Source organism: Hermetia illucens, chromosome 7 (assembly GCF_905115235.1).
Source record: "Hermetia illucens chromosome 7, iHerIll2.2.curated.20191125, whole genome shotgun sequence".
NCBI classification, from domain to species: Eukaryota; Metazoa; Arthropoda; class Insecta; order Diptera; family Stratiomyidae; genus Hermetia; species Hermetia illucens.
The window spans coordinates 5,969,070-5,984,210 of NC_051855.1; the positions used below are offsets into that span (position 1 = coordinate 5,969,070).

The 15,141-nt window shown below is 46.4% G+C and overlaps 1 long non-coding RNA gene across 1 annotated transcript in view; it reads left to right on the forward strand.

The window, feature by feature from the left end:
• Positions 1 to 2,083: 2,083 nt before the first annotated feature.
• The window catches only part of LOC119660908, a 286,152-nt gene continuing 273,094 nt past the window's right edge, over positions 2,084 to 15,141 (forward strand). Inside the window, exon 1 of the long non-coding RNA XR_005250496.1 lies at positions 2,084 to 2,218. This is a non-coding gene — a long non-coding RNA (uncharacterized LOC119660908). The remainder of the gene's footprint in view (positions 2,219 to 15,141) is intronic.

The window sequence follows — 15,141 nt, forward strand, 5'->3', positions numbered from 1 at the left end:
CTCCGTGTCCTGACAGGGAGATAATATTTGAGAACCAAGAACCCTGGATTGTTAGTATTCGGGTTAGCTCAAGCACGTGCCGTCCGGTTCCATATATTATCTGGCGCAATTGGTGTTCACGCCTGGCAAACCTGTTGGGGGAGTTTGGTTGGTTGACAGCCTTGGTGGTGTTGGTGCCAAGGTGATGCAACGTCATACTCTTATCGTAACAGAGTTGGCGCCCAACGTGGGGTCACAGTTGTTGCTCTTCGCCTGAGGGGTACAATTAACACCTACTTTCAGAGTGACATATGACGGCGCAAAAAATGACATGTACAACATTGAGGTAAAATCTTAGAGGAGTCCGCCCGGGGATGCATCCTGTCGATACGATTTCTCCTCGTCATCGGTGATAATCCCCATGTTGCCTTGTCTGATCGACGTGAACATGACATCTGCTTGCTTTCTGACCGAACAAGGACCTTGGCTAAAAGGCTCTGGAATTGGAGGAAGCCAGCCGAGTTGAAATGACGCTAAACACCAATAAATTAAAGGTTCTCAGTTGGACAGGTTATCGCACCCTTCCTTAATAGTGCCAGACCTGTTTTATACAGCTGTCATACTATCATAGTCATCATTCGTCAAGTTGAGACTGTTTCGTGCTTATGGTCTTCATCTGCTGCGATATGGGATCAGCATCTGGTAGCGACCACCACTGGTACTCCAACGTTCCATACCTTTATCAACACTTGACCGCGTCGTGATATTCTGACCTGATATAATTTGTCTTTTTCAGAGATCTTACAGTATTTCAGGAACCAGTTCCTCAGTGCGAGGTCTTGCAATATTTCAGGAACCATTTGTTTTCTCTCTCAGTGGGAGATCTTGCACCGAATATAGTATTCGAGGGATCATCTGTACTCCTCCTCGGTGGAAGGTCTTTCATTGATAGTAGAGTAGGTAACAGAGCAGCAGATGCTGAAACCCTTGATACGACTTACCTGGAATACTGTCAGCCCTCGGAAGTGCTAATAATCCAATGACACCAAACGGTAGCAAAACTCAGCCTCCTCCCATTTCAATTTAAACCGAATGCATCAGTTGAAGACCAGATACTAATTCGGATTTCCCACCAGAATACGTGAAACTTTTATCTAAAACCCAAGCGCTTTCATAAGCCCTAAAAAAGATATCAGTTATACAATAGAAAGCCCAAGCTCGATTGTGGCGGAAAACTTGTAAATTTGTAAACATACTGCAATCATTCAGCGCCAGTCGGCCGGTCAGCTTGTCAGCAAGCCATTGGAATATCTTGTATGTATGATACGAGGAGGGACCGGCCGACCGCCTCATCAGATATAATGCTGCATCTCTCACATACGGCCACACATCGAAAAAGATACACATCAGCTTACTTATGAGCACATGAGCATTTTCAGTGTCTAGCAGTCTTGAGAGTTTCCAAGTCTTGAGATTATGATAAGATACGTGTTGTGTGTACGGTTGACTTCGATATGACGCGATACAGACAGTTTAGCCGGCTAGCGTTTGTCACTATCCTAGTCGTAACGTATATCTTGAAAAGTTCAGTGTTTTGAGTGGCGGGAATAAGTTACACTATCGGAAACGGAAACTGAGTGCCGCATTGTTGTCATTGTATTGTAACCTGACCCCCTCCCCCCCCCCCCCCTCTTCTCGCACTTCTACCCCCCCTCTCCCTAATTTGCAGAGTGTTGAGTTGACCCATCTGTGTGTCTCTCATTTTTCGTGGTCCCATCGCTTGCTCGAACGGTGTTGCTATCTATTTTAAATGTATCTAAATATCTTTCCATGACCTTTCATTCAATTGCCTGCTGCACTGCAAGGAAAGGACATCATTACTGCTGCAGACGGCTGGAAGAATTCGTATCTAAATGGGCCCAATATGAAGATAGTCGCATTAGTAAACACCTCTGAATGGATTGGTTTAATAAAAATCGGTCATACTTAATTAATTAATCTTCTTAAGGAGGTTTAAAACGATCTGAGCCCCATTTATCATAACAGGCCTTGACCCGGGCTCCCGATAATTTCGTTTGCCGGCCACCAGTGAATTAACTGATACTTGGCAATTGAGTATTTAAAAATCAATCAGTGCAGAATGGATACTAACGATAGATACATGTGTAGATTAATTGGACTTTATAAGTTGTGATATTACATTCCAAGGAATCGTGATAATCAGCAGCAATTGCTGGCGGTATGTATACTTTACGATTTTCAATGATAATCTTGGCGTAGGACCTGATATTGGGTGATAAGACAATGAAGTTCCTTCTGGACTATAGTCACCAATATTTCAGGTTCTCTTAAGGGGGTCATACCGTGTGAAGGCCGTTTTTTTTGCCTTTTCTTTGAAAAATTATCTTGGAGGACTGGATAAAGATAGAAACATGATTTTTTCACCATATGTTTATTGATATCTCTAGTATATGTGACAATTTTTTCAGCTTAATATCGTAGATTTTTTTTTTTTATTTTGTGCGTACACGGAGGTGGAAAATCTCCTTCAGCAACTCCTCCTGCATTTGGATGATTGCGGAGCCAACCGCAAGCCACTTCCCCTCGGACTCCAGCATCTCAGTAACCAAGCTCTCCGGGGTCCCGCTCCTGCCCAACACCTGGTTTAAGCTCCTTCTCTCCATCGCAAATCGTGGGCAGTGAAACATTACATGCTCTGGATCCTCCGGTATGCCATCGCATCTGGGACAGTTCGGAGAATCATCCAACCCAAAGCGGTACAGATACTGTCTGTAGCAACCACCGTGCCCCGTGAGGAACTGGGTAATGTGGTAGTTGGTCTCCCCATGTTTTCGTTCAAGCCACACCCTAATGTTGGGAATGAGCCTGTGCGTCCACCGATCTTTCGTAGACTCGTCCCATCTGCGTTGCCAGAGATCAAGCGACTCTGACCTTGCCGCGTTTCTACGCTGCCCCTTCGTACGTCTTGCATTGTACAGGACACTCATTTCTTTGGCCAGAATGTCGACCGGGATCATGCCTGCCACCACCAATACTGCCTCATCTGATGTGGTTCTAAAAGCACTGCAAACCCTCAAAGCCATCCGCCGGTAAACCGAGTTCACCTGCTTCCGTCTCTGAGAGCCTGCAAGCGCCTCTGCCCACACAGGCGACGAGTAGAGCAGGATGGAGCGCACCACTCCGGCTAGCACCAACCTCCGGCAATGTTTCGGCCCACCAATATTTGGCAATATTTTTGCAAGTGCCGTGGTGGCACTGGCTGCCTTTTGGCATGCATACTCTAGGTGTTCCCTAAAACTCAATTTGGTGTCAATTATTACCCCCAGATATTTGATAGCAGGGTTTGATACGACCGTATGTCCACCGACCTCCACTTTCACAGTGTTATTTTTCCTGCGTTTCGTTATTAAGACCGCTTCGGTTTTCGCGTCCGCCAAGGTGAGACCGGCCTTTCTAGCCAGGACTTGACCGCTCTCACTGTTTCTGTTGCGTAAACCTCCACATCTTGTGGGTGTTTTGCTGCAACAACCACAGCTAGGTCATCAGCAAAGACGACAATCGTAGTCCCCTCTGGGACGGGAAGAGCAAGCACTCCATTATACATGAGCTTCCACAACGGGGGACCAAGTACCGATCCCTGTGGTACCCCGGCTGTGACAATGTACTCTTTGGGGCCCTCATCCGTCCCGTACCAGAAAGTCCTCTCTGAGAGGTAGTTTTCCACCAAATTCGCTAAGTATCCGGGGACACCTATGTCAGTCAACGCCCGTTTAATTCTATTCCAGTTGGCCGAGTTGAATGCGTTTTTGACATCCAACGCCACCACGGCACAGCAGCCGCCAGAAATCAGTGCACCTTTTGCCAGGTTTACCACCATGCCAATTGCGTCCACCGTAGAGTGGGCGCGTCGGAAACCAAACTGGCGTTCCGACAAACCATTGCTGGCTTCGACGATGGGCAGGAGTCTGCTGTAGATGACTCTCTCCATTATCTTCCCCATTGTATCCAACAGGCAGATAGGACGATACGACGCTGGGTTTCCAGGTGGCTTGCTAGGCTTCGGAAGCAACACCAACTTTTGCTTTTTCCACTGGGCAGGGAATATTCCTTCGGTTAGGCACGCCTCGAAGGTGTTGGCGAAAAGGTCGGGCCTAGTCTTCACTGCCAGTTTCGAAGCTTGGTTGGGGATGCCATCCAAACCTGGGGCATTGTTGTCACCGAACCTACCACATATTTCCCGCAGCTCCTCCACAGTTACAGGCGGTATTATGCCGTCATTTAGCTGGACAAAAGTTTGCCTTCCCCTATTTTCGTGGTGAGGGAACAGAGTGGTAACAATCTGTTTCAGAAGGCGCGGACAGGTCACCTGGGGTGATTTCCGCAGCCTTTTCATCACCACTATGTAAGCCTCGCCCCAAGGGTTTATGTCGGCATGGTCGCACAGCTGTTTGAAGCAGTTCTTTTTGCTCCTCCGAATGGCTTCCTTTAGGCGGCCACGCAATTGCTTGTGTACGTCCTCTCGATCGTCGCTACCGGGTTTTCCCTTGAGCCACTGGCAAAGCCTCCTTGCCCGAAAACATAATAATAATAATCGTTGGCGCAACAATCCATATTGGATCAGGGCCTTGAAGTGTGTTAGAGCACTTCATTCAAGACCGTATCGGTACACTAGGAGGCAATGTGGTCAGCATTGCGCTCGCCCGAGATTATTACCCTGATTTGACTCAGGTACTCATTCACAGCTGAGTCGACTGGTGTCCGACGTCAAATCACGATACAAATTCCACTGCCACCAGCGAGATTTGAACCGCGACCTTCCGTACGACAGCCTTGCGCTCTAACCACTCAGCTATCCGAAAACATGCGGCTCGCAAACTTGCGATTTCGTTGGGTTGCCTACTGGGGAGCAATCGCCTTCTGGGCATAGTAGCATCGCATGCTTCCGTCACCCATCGAGTGATCTGGGTGGCTTTCTCTCCAGCTGTACCATTCAGGGATATGTCGGATTTTAGCACCGCGGAAAACGTGTCCCCCTCGAAAGCTTCCACTGTCCAGCCAAGCATACCACCCGGCATTCTGCGAAAAATCTTTTTCGAGCTCGATCCGCCCTTGATCTCTATGCAGATTGCCTGGTGGTCACTGTGAGTATAGTCCTCACTGACATGCCAAGCGATTCTACTGGCTAGAGTGGCACTCACGTATGTCAGGTCCACTATAGACCCCAGACCCCTTCTCCGGAAAGTGTACGAAGACCGAACATTCGCCAGTACCACGTCCAGCTCCGCGAATGCTTCGAGGGGAACACGTCTGGCTGCCCCATTCAAGAGCCCACGCATTGAAATCGCCTCCTATTATGATCGGCCAACGCCCTCTTGCATCCAAAACAAGAGCAGCAAGCATCCGCTCATACTCGACGAGTATAGCGCTGGGTGGAGCATAGCAGCTATAGATGTGGATGCCCTTCACCTTCGCTCTGATGAAGCCCTCCTCCGGGTGCTCCAGTATTTCCTGGAAGGCTTGTTCTCCACAAGTCTACAGCGCTGCTTGGCCCGTTTGGTCTTTGACCCAATCGCTACCACCGCGGTTTCGGTATGGTTCACTTAGTATGGCCACATCGATGTTTTTCTCGCGGATGATTTGCGCGAGTAGATCCTGCGCCGCCTCGCAGTGGTTGAGGTTGATTTGTATCAACCTCATCTACGATTTGTGCTAAGGGCTCTCCTGTATTCCGGGCACCTGCTGCTGCCCGCAATGTGACGATGGTCCACACCCTCCTTTCCTTTGCACAGTAGACAATTTGGGTCAGCTCTGCAGTCCTTGCTGATATGGCCTTCCACTCCGCATCTCCTGCATTGCTTTGACCTGTCATTTGGGTTAGTGCATGACTTCGCAATGTGACCAAAGCCAAGGCATATAAAGCACCGTTTTAACGCCACCTGTTCCCTAAAGCGACACATAACCCAGCCTATTCTCACTCTCCCTGCTGCTAACAGTTTGAGTGCGTTCTCCACTGGTAGGCTGATGATGGCGGTTTGCGTTCCCCCATAGGCTTTCCTTAGCGTTTTCACCACTGACTCTTGTAGTCCGGCAAGATCGAACTGTTTCTCCAGCGCTCCGCGAACCTCCTCCTTCGTCGTGATTTCATCTATATCTATACAGATTATAGTGGTCTCCGACCTGCTAGCTCTTATGTCGGCTTCCTGCTCTAAAGTCTTCCCGATTTGGCTTAAGAATTTGTCCGCGGTTATATCCTTGGATTTCTTAAGTTCCAACATTAGATCTCCCTTCTGCGACCGTCTAATGCGGCTGACGCTGTCTCCCAAATTGGTGAGTTCGGGGTCTGCCTTCACTTTCCTGAGAATGTCGGCGTATGACCCTGGTCCATAGAGAGCACCCTCCGTTTCTTCAAAAAAAGTCTTGTAAGGCCGATTGTTGCTCTCTGGTTTCAATTCTGGCTCTTTTAGCGAGGTCAGTCGATCGTCGTTCGGACCGCCAAATTCGCGCTTCATTACGGCAGTTGACATAAACCTGACATATATGTCCAACTTGACATCCCATTGTCACTAGGATTTTGAGAATGGCATTGAATCCTTCATTGAAAATAATTACAGCCAGAAAAGTGGCTATTTCTACGATCTTGGCCCCAGAATGAAGGTGTTTAGGAGCGAAAGTCTAGATCAATGCATTTAACGACTCATTGTTATTCTGGGTCAGTGCTCACTCTAGACTGGATTATCCTTTTTATTCCAAACAGCAAATAAGTTTAGACAATTGATTGGTTTTCCATCTTTTTATATCTATACTTGTGTTCGAATTATAAGGCTCAGGTCAAAAAACTAACAGGTAAAATAGATTCGATGCTCTTTCTCATCGAGTACTCTAGCCGCGGCTGCAAACTCCTTACCTGTTTAACACTGTAATTTCTGAACGTCTCGGAATATCGGAAAATCCCTATGCCTACATATTCTCCACTATATATAGATACAATTCATGCAAAAAAAAAAGCGATTTCTCTAACCCGACACATGGGATGACCCCCTTAAGCCTTTTGACATTGCTTCACATTTGAAAACTCGGTAATCAATAATTTTCGTCCTTTCTTTCCTTTGCATTCATGAATTCCCGTGGTTTTCAATGTTTTCCATTCCTTCCCCGGGCTCTCTAACATGAACCCTTGATATGTCCAAAGCACGCAACTAGAAATGGTCCTTCAAGACTAAACAATTTCACTTCTAACAATATCAATCATCGAAGTGTGACCGATAAATAGTTCCAGATAGTGTTTGCCGACTAATTACAAGATACAAAACTAATTTCTAACAATGCCTTCTTCCCTTCCTCTCCTTTCCCAATATTACCATTCCCTCTGCTTCCGACTGAATGTGAGGAAGTCACTTACTATCAGTCATTCATTTGTTTGTGTTGGATGCTTGCCGCTGTGACCATGAGCAATTAAGTTTACTCCTTGTGGCACATATGCGTTTTATGGTAGCGAAATTTCGTTAAAGATATATCTTGTTATCGACTTGTATCTTTCTAATTAATTAGGGCAAGGAGAAGGGCGGGGGGGGTGTAATAAGATCTTGAACTATTCTGTCGTGTTTTGAAGGATATACACAACTTTCCATACCGAAGAGGATACCAGATCTATCCCAATTTTATGAACTATCTTAAAATCTGTCCCATTTTAAGTTAAGTCGGAAAAGGGCAGTCACTTTATTCCTGCGTTGGCAATCTAAGCACCCAACTTCCCGCTTCTTCTTGCATATTGGTTTATACCTCGAAGGTTCTCCTTCCATATCCTATCCCCTACCCCTTAATAGCACATTAAAAGCAAGACTGCAATCGTGGAAGGGGTTAATTATCGAGTGCTGGAAATGTGTTTTAGTCTAGCATTTCTTCAAGCATATGTGAATAATGATAGTCTAATGGTATGCGAATGGAAAGTGGTAGTACAAACTCCATAATTATTGGGGTAGTTGGATGAATAGTAGAGTGGAACTATTCCTTCGAACTGAATATTTGTTAGAAATTAGGGCTTCGTAATGGACTGTATGGTTGGGATGGATGTAGACATATGAATTTACCTGTGAAGTAAAAGCTCATGATCAATTCCTGACCAGCCGAAGACATACCACTGACATATTGAAACGACTAAAGCCAGGTCACCTTTTTTTTTTTTGTTGAGGAGGTGGAAATCTTCAAAAAGACACTGGTCACACCAGCGTGTGGGATTTTTACCCACTAAAACCACCCCCGACTCCCTCCCTGCCCCGCGGAACCACCATAAGGTATTACATCACGGGGCGGAGTCAGCTCACTCTAGCTTTGTCATCTTTCTTCTATACGCGGCGCACGTGACCGCGTTTTTCTCCTTTCCTCTGCCTTTCGCAATTTATCTTGAATAGATGCGGTCATGGAGTTGACCGCATCCCAATTCTCTTGATGTGCTAGCATTTTCGGTACCAGATTTTCTGGTACCAGCACCTCTCCTAGAGTCTCTTCTAGATTCCTCCTTTCTTCCACAAATCTCGGACAGTGGAAGAATACATGCTCTGGGTCCTCTGGGACTCCATTGCAATTTGGACAATCGGGTGAGGTCTCCAATTTAAACCTGTGAAGGTATTGGAGATATCCTCCATGTCCCGTGAGAAACTGGGTGAGATTATAATTAATCTCACCGTGTCGTCTCTCCAACTACTCCTTGATGGCAGGAATGAGCCTGTGCGTCCACCGGCTCTTTCCCGAGCGTTCCCACCGCTCTTGCCATCTATTTATGGATCTCTCCCTCTCAGCGTTCTTCCTCCGCGATGAGGAAGAGGTTGACGTTGCATTGTATATATTCGCCATCTCATCTGCCAAGATTTCAATCGGCATCGTTCCAGAGATGACGAATGCTGCATCATCTGAGACAGTCCTGAAGGCAGAGCATACCCTCAGGGCTGTCCTCCTGTAGACTGGACTCAGTTTGGTAGCATTCCCTGACATCCACAACGCCTCCCTCCAAACTGGGGTCGCATAGAGCATGATCGAGGTCACCACCCTGGCTATAAGCAACCTAGAGGTATGCCGTGGCCCTCCCACGTTCGGCATCATCCTCGCCAGGGCCATACTAGCAGTGGCTGATTTATCACAAACATACTGTACGTGTTGCTTATAGCTGAGCTTCCTGTCTATCACCACCCCCAAGTATTTGATGGTCGGCTTGGAAGTGATGATATGATTCCCGATTCTAACACAGGCGTAATTTCTCTTCCGGCGCTTAGTGATGAGGACCGCTTCTGTTTTTTCCTCCGCAAGCGTCAAACCAGAGCTCACCAACCAGCATTTGACAGCACTGATTGCCTCGCTTGAGTATAACTCAGCATCTTCAAGATGCTTTGCGACAACAACCATTGCTATGTCGTCGGCGTAACCCACCACTGTGGCTTCCTCCGGAAGGGGAAGATTAAGTACATCGTTGTACATGATGTTCCACAGTAGTGGGCCCAATACGGAGCCCTGTGGGACACCGGCGGAAACAACGTACTCCTGCGGTCCGTCATCAGTGTCATACCATAGCCTCCTTTCAGTTAAGTAACTATCGACGATAGCAGCGAGATAGGCGGGAATACCAGCCTTCGCTAGGGATTTGCGTATTAGATTCCAATTGGCCGAATTGAATGCATTTTTCACGTCCAGGGTTACTACCACGCAATATTTGCTGGTACTACCCTTTCCGTGAATTGCATCTTCGGCCAAGCCAGTAACCAATTTGATGGCATCAATGGTTGATCTGGCTTTTCGAAACCCATACTGCCGATCTGAAAGGCCGCCTTGGCCCTCAACAACCGGGAGTAATCTATTATAGATTACCCGCTCTAACATTTTCCCCACCGTGTCCAAAAGACATATGGGTCGGTATGACGATGGTTCACCTGGAGGTTTACCAGGCTTAGGCAGAAGCACCAACTTCTGTCGCTTCCGAGCCGCCGGAAATATTCCTTCGGACATGCACGCTTCGAACAGCTCAGCGAACATGTCCGGCCTGGATTTCACGGCAAGCTTAAGGGCCTTATTCGGAACTCCGTCCAGGCCCGGCGCTTTATTGTCTGCTATTCTGCCGCGGATCTCCAGCAGCTCGTCTCTGGTGACTGGAGGAATTGCCGTCACATTCAGAGGTGGTTGGAATATGTCGGTGCTCTCCTCTTGCTGGGGGAATAACCCCTGGATGATTTTCAGCAAGAGGGTGGGACACGTGATCTGCGGAGAGGAGCGGCCTCTAAGCCAGGTCACCTACGTGAAACAATTACAATGACAGACAGGTCCTGCCGTGGGGAGCGAATTCGGGCCCGAGGTGAAAATTATGCGGAAAAATTGGGCCTGAGGTGAAAATTATGGGGACCCTCTTATTATACCTTTCTCTCATTCAAATGTATATCCTGGACCGCCGAGAAAACTTTGGGCCCGGGGAAATCCACTCCTTTCCAACCCTCCCTTTTAGGCTTGCACGCAGGTGACATTATGATTGTAATGGGTCAGCAGAATGTCAAGCTCCTCGAGCATGCCATACAAAGGGTGGATTCTTCCTTTCTAAACACATGAATCGGGCATCCAGGAATTACTTAAAAGTGTAGGACCATTCTCTTGAAAATCAAAGATGAAGTACATCAAACTCGACCAAATAATCACTGCGTTCGTTGGAGATTCAGTTCCAGACATCAGTACACCGCATTACTGTGCGTATGCTATACCACACCTTCTTATTCTTCCCTTTGTTTCTTTCGTTCAGAAATGAGGTCGGGTCGTCTGGATAGAATACTGCAGCTGCTCTAAATCATATGCAAGCTTAGAAGAGAGCAGGATATATACATATCTCTAGACCTCAAAGACAATAACAAAGCACAGGACAGCCCGTTGCAACTGATGACCTACTATATCAACCGGCATTTCTTCTGGAAAGCCAGTAGAAGGATGCAGAGGTCTGTCCAGTTCAAATCGCCACCAAGATCAGGAGATGGCAGCTGGCTAAGAAATGATACCAAAAAAGGTGTCACGCTTTCTAAAAGTATCCTTCCTCTATCTATTACAAAGGGAGATAAGATCCTTAAAAGCGTAATCCAGTTGTATCAAGGTCTCGAAGTAGAGCATTTCATTTAAAACCATAACGGTACACTACAGGATTACAGTACCCTGTAGTAGCTCAGCACACGCTCCCTCGTGATTATTACCCTGATTTGACTTAGAAACCCACTCACAGCTCAGTTGACTGGTATCTGACGTTAAGTCACGATACAAGCCTCTCTCCCACCAGAGAGATTTGAACCACGACCTTTCGTACGACAGCCTAGTGCTCTAACCACTAAGCTATCAGGACACAAAAGTATTTATAGTGCCCCCAAAGAATCTCCCTTTCTTTATTTCCAGCTGAAAAAAAAAATTTCCTCGATCGGTTTAATCAGGTAAGCAGATCTAACAAAGCTTCAAGCTAACTAAATCCAAGTTAGTTAGTTTAGTTTAGTGGGGAGAGCCGCAGCTCGAAGCAGTTAGGCCTTTTTTTTAAGCCCATTGTGCTATCCCCGGAGGTTGCCCATTCAGTGGCCTGTTGCCTACGGCGTTTGCAGGACAAAATTTTCCAGAGCCAGACAACGCGCAGACTTTTCATTGAAGAAAACCTTACCAAGGTGCCTTCGCATGAAGTTTTTAGGAGGCAAGGTAGCTGCACCATCTCTTCCGCCTCCTCCCATTGGTTGCATATAGTCGAGTCCACCTTCTTTCTTCAAAGGTCTTTTTTTTTTCATCTTCAAAATATCTTCAAAAGACTCTGGCCTGGGCACGCCAGAGTGTGGGATTTTTACCCACTAAAACCACCACCGACTCCCCCCTACCCCGTGGGACCACCTTTAGGTATTACATCACGGGGCGGAGTTAGCTTACTTTAGCTAGGTCTCCTTCCGTCTACCCGCGGGGTTCGTAACCGCATCTTCCTCACTTCTTCTGTTTTTCGCAGTTTTTCCTGGATTACAGCGATCATGGAATTGATCGCATCCCAGTCTTCCTGACAGGCTACCATTCTTCGGACAAAATTTTCCGGTGATAGCACTTCACCTGGAGTTTCCTCCAGGTTCCTCCTTTCTTCTTCAAAGGTCTGGTCTGAATCTTGAATCTTTCAAATCCCCATCCAACGTATTAAGCCATCGTTTTTTCGGCCGTCGTTTTGATCACTTACCATTGACTTCGATATTCAGACCAATCTTGGTAAGTGAATTCATGTTAGCGGAAATTACATGACTATACCATCGAAGACGCCCCTCTTGCAATGTTTTGGTGCAACCCCATATCGATCGCCGATATCCTCATTTCGGATATGGTCATGGCCGCCCCTGGTCCAACGTAACCTCTTCGTCTCTTTTACCGCGACACGTCGTTGATTGGCTTTTAGGTCGGCCAACACTCTGAGCAAGCAAAGGTGACTGGGCGAACAACACTGCGGTAAATTTTAGCTTTGGGGTTTTTAGGAATACATCATCTGCATAAAGCAGTCTAAAGCGCGTTGGACGTTGGATGTCCCGCGTGACAGTGCCCGTAACAAGAACAAAGAAATGTGGTGGAGAGGGCGCTTGCTTGATGAGGACCAACAGAGACACGAAGTGGTTTTGATACAAACGCCACATTTCAAACTTTACCTTTCGGATCGTGGTAAAGCAATTTAATCTAGGGCACGGGTTCTTCTGGCGATTTTGATCAAGCGCTTCATAAACCCGTTGCATGGGAGAACTATTTTCGGTGAGGCTACAGCTAGCTAGGCTGTAGATAGTCAGAATGCCTATGGAAGATAAAGACGTGGGCGGGCTGTTAAACCTCTCAAATTTTGTTAAAACAACTGACTTTCTTCATGTCAGAATGCGGGGGGGGGGGATTGAATACTCTTTTGCTAAGATATTTCATTTCTCTCTACACTACAGTAATCAGGTACCCATAGTAGTTCCACCGTATTGAATCCAAAAATATAGTTCAATCGGTTTCTACATTCCTAAATGTTTTTAAATTGATAAAAGGACTGCTCGACGCCTGTGATGTCGCTTGACTATCGCTGCAGATTGAAATTCGCCTGCCTTTCAACCACTCCTTAGTCACCCAAGTTGCCCTTAGGATCAGATATATTTCAGCCTAAAAGGCTGTTGCACATTTGCAGAAAAGGAAAGCCCAATTCTCGTTTTCTTTGAAAGGTAGACTCTTAATTTAGAACCCTGTATATATCCTCACGAGACGTACAAACTGCCTTCGTCCAGATCGAGCAGGCGGCGCGAGATCTTGGGCTGCACACCAATGAAGGCAAGACAAAATATATGGTGGCAACGTCAGCACCGAAGACGAATCAACCAACAACATCAAACCGCACTGGTCAAACAAGAAGAAGAATAAGGATAGGAGAATACATCTTTGAGACCGTTGACAATTTCTTCTATCTAGGGTCGAAAATCACAACCGATAACAGCTACGATGATGAAACTCGCACACGGTTGTTGGCTGCCAAAAGACCTTACTTCAGTTTACAAAAACTGTTTGGCTCGAAACGTCTCACCATAGGGTCAAAGCTTTTACTGTGAGACAATGATCTTGCCTATTCCTTGGGACTGTATTTGCTGAGGATTCAGTTCCAAATAGCAGTGCACTGCATTACTGTGCGTATGCTAAACTGGACCTTCTTGTTCTTCCTCTTCTTTAGTATTTATTTCCGAGCTCGTTACTGAGTCGAATCGTTTTTAGAATTCTACCCCCGGCTAAATAACACGCAAGCTTCGAAGAGAGCAGCGGATGTACATATCTCTAGGCCTAAAAAATAATAACAAAGGATTGGCCGGATCTGGGGTTGCAGAGCATAGCCTATTGCAACTGATGACCTACTGTATCAACTGACATTTCCTGTGAAAAGCCATTAGAAGGATGCAGAGGCCAGTTGACCTCGAATATCCACCAAGATCAACAGATTATAACTGGCTAAGAAATGATACCGGAAAAGATGTCGGACTTTGGAAACACTTTCCTATTTATTGCAGAGGGAGAAACGATCTTTAAAATCCCAATCCAGTCGCATCACAGTGCCTTGAAGTCATTCAAGACCGTACACTACAGTATAACAGTACTCGGTCGTAGAGCCTCTGTCACCAGAGAGATTTGAACCGTGTCCTACCGTACGACAGCCCGGTGCTCTGACCAGTAAGCTATTTGAATACAAAAGTATTTATAGTAATACCAAAAAAGCTCCCTTTTCCCCATTTCCAGTCGAAAAAACTAAAGTGAGTAGATCTAATAAAGCTTCAAGCTGGCTAGATCCAAGTTAGTTTAGTTTAGTGGCAGTTCGAAGCAGTTAGACCCTTTGTTAGGCCTATTGTACTATCCTCGGAGGTCGCTTATTAAAAGGCCTCTCATCTACGGCGTTTGCAGGCTTTCGCGAAACTGACAGAGGTAGACAACGCGCAGACTCTCATCGAAGAAAACCTTACCAAGGTGTCTTCGTTTGAGCTTCATGGGGGTTATGGTTGTGTTCAAACGAACAGAGACCTTCGAGCCCCAGCGTGGTGTTGCATTTCAACACCTTAGTTCGGTAGAGATTTTGGTAGGTCTTAAATCCACCAGTATGCACTCGGCATAGACCGGTAGCGTTGTTGCTTGCCTCTTTGCCTCTTTAAGCATCGCTGGAGAGACGCATCCATGTTAGCCGCTTTTTCATAGGTAACCACCGCTCTCGCAGTGTCTTAATTCCTCTTGCGACACTTTCGTGTTCAAAGGTTTGCAGGAACCGACAACTTCTGACACCTGTTCTCTCAATTGGTTCGCTTTCAAAATAGTCTGTAGAGACTAAACTCTGAGGTTCGTGGAAGCTCCATCCGGTTTTTTGAATGAATCCAACTTGGCCGACTCATCCTTTTTAAGGACTCTTTCTTTCGCCGTCCGATTTCTCACAGTATGATCTAAAGAAATTTAGCTTCGGATGTTTTACAAGCCCCCATTCACTCTATGAGTTTTTGCAGTTCTAGTTTCGACAAAGGAGACTCTTCAAATTACTCTAAAAATGTCAGACTTCCAATTGATCTTCTGTAGGCACAGGAGTCCTTAGTCACCAAACAGCTCTTCTTTCTTCTTCTGTTTGCCTTCAAT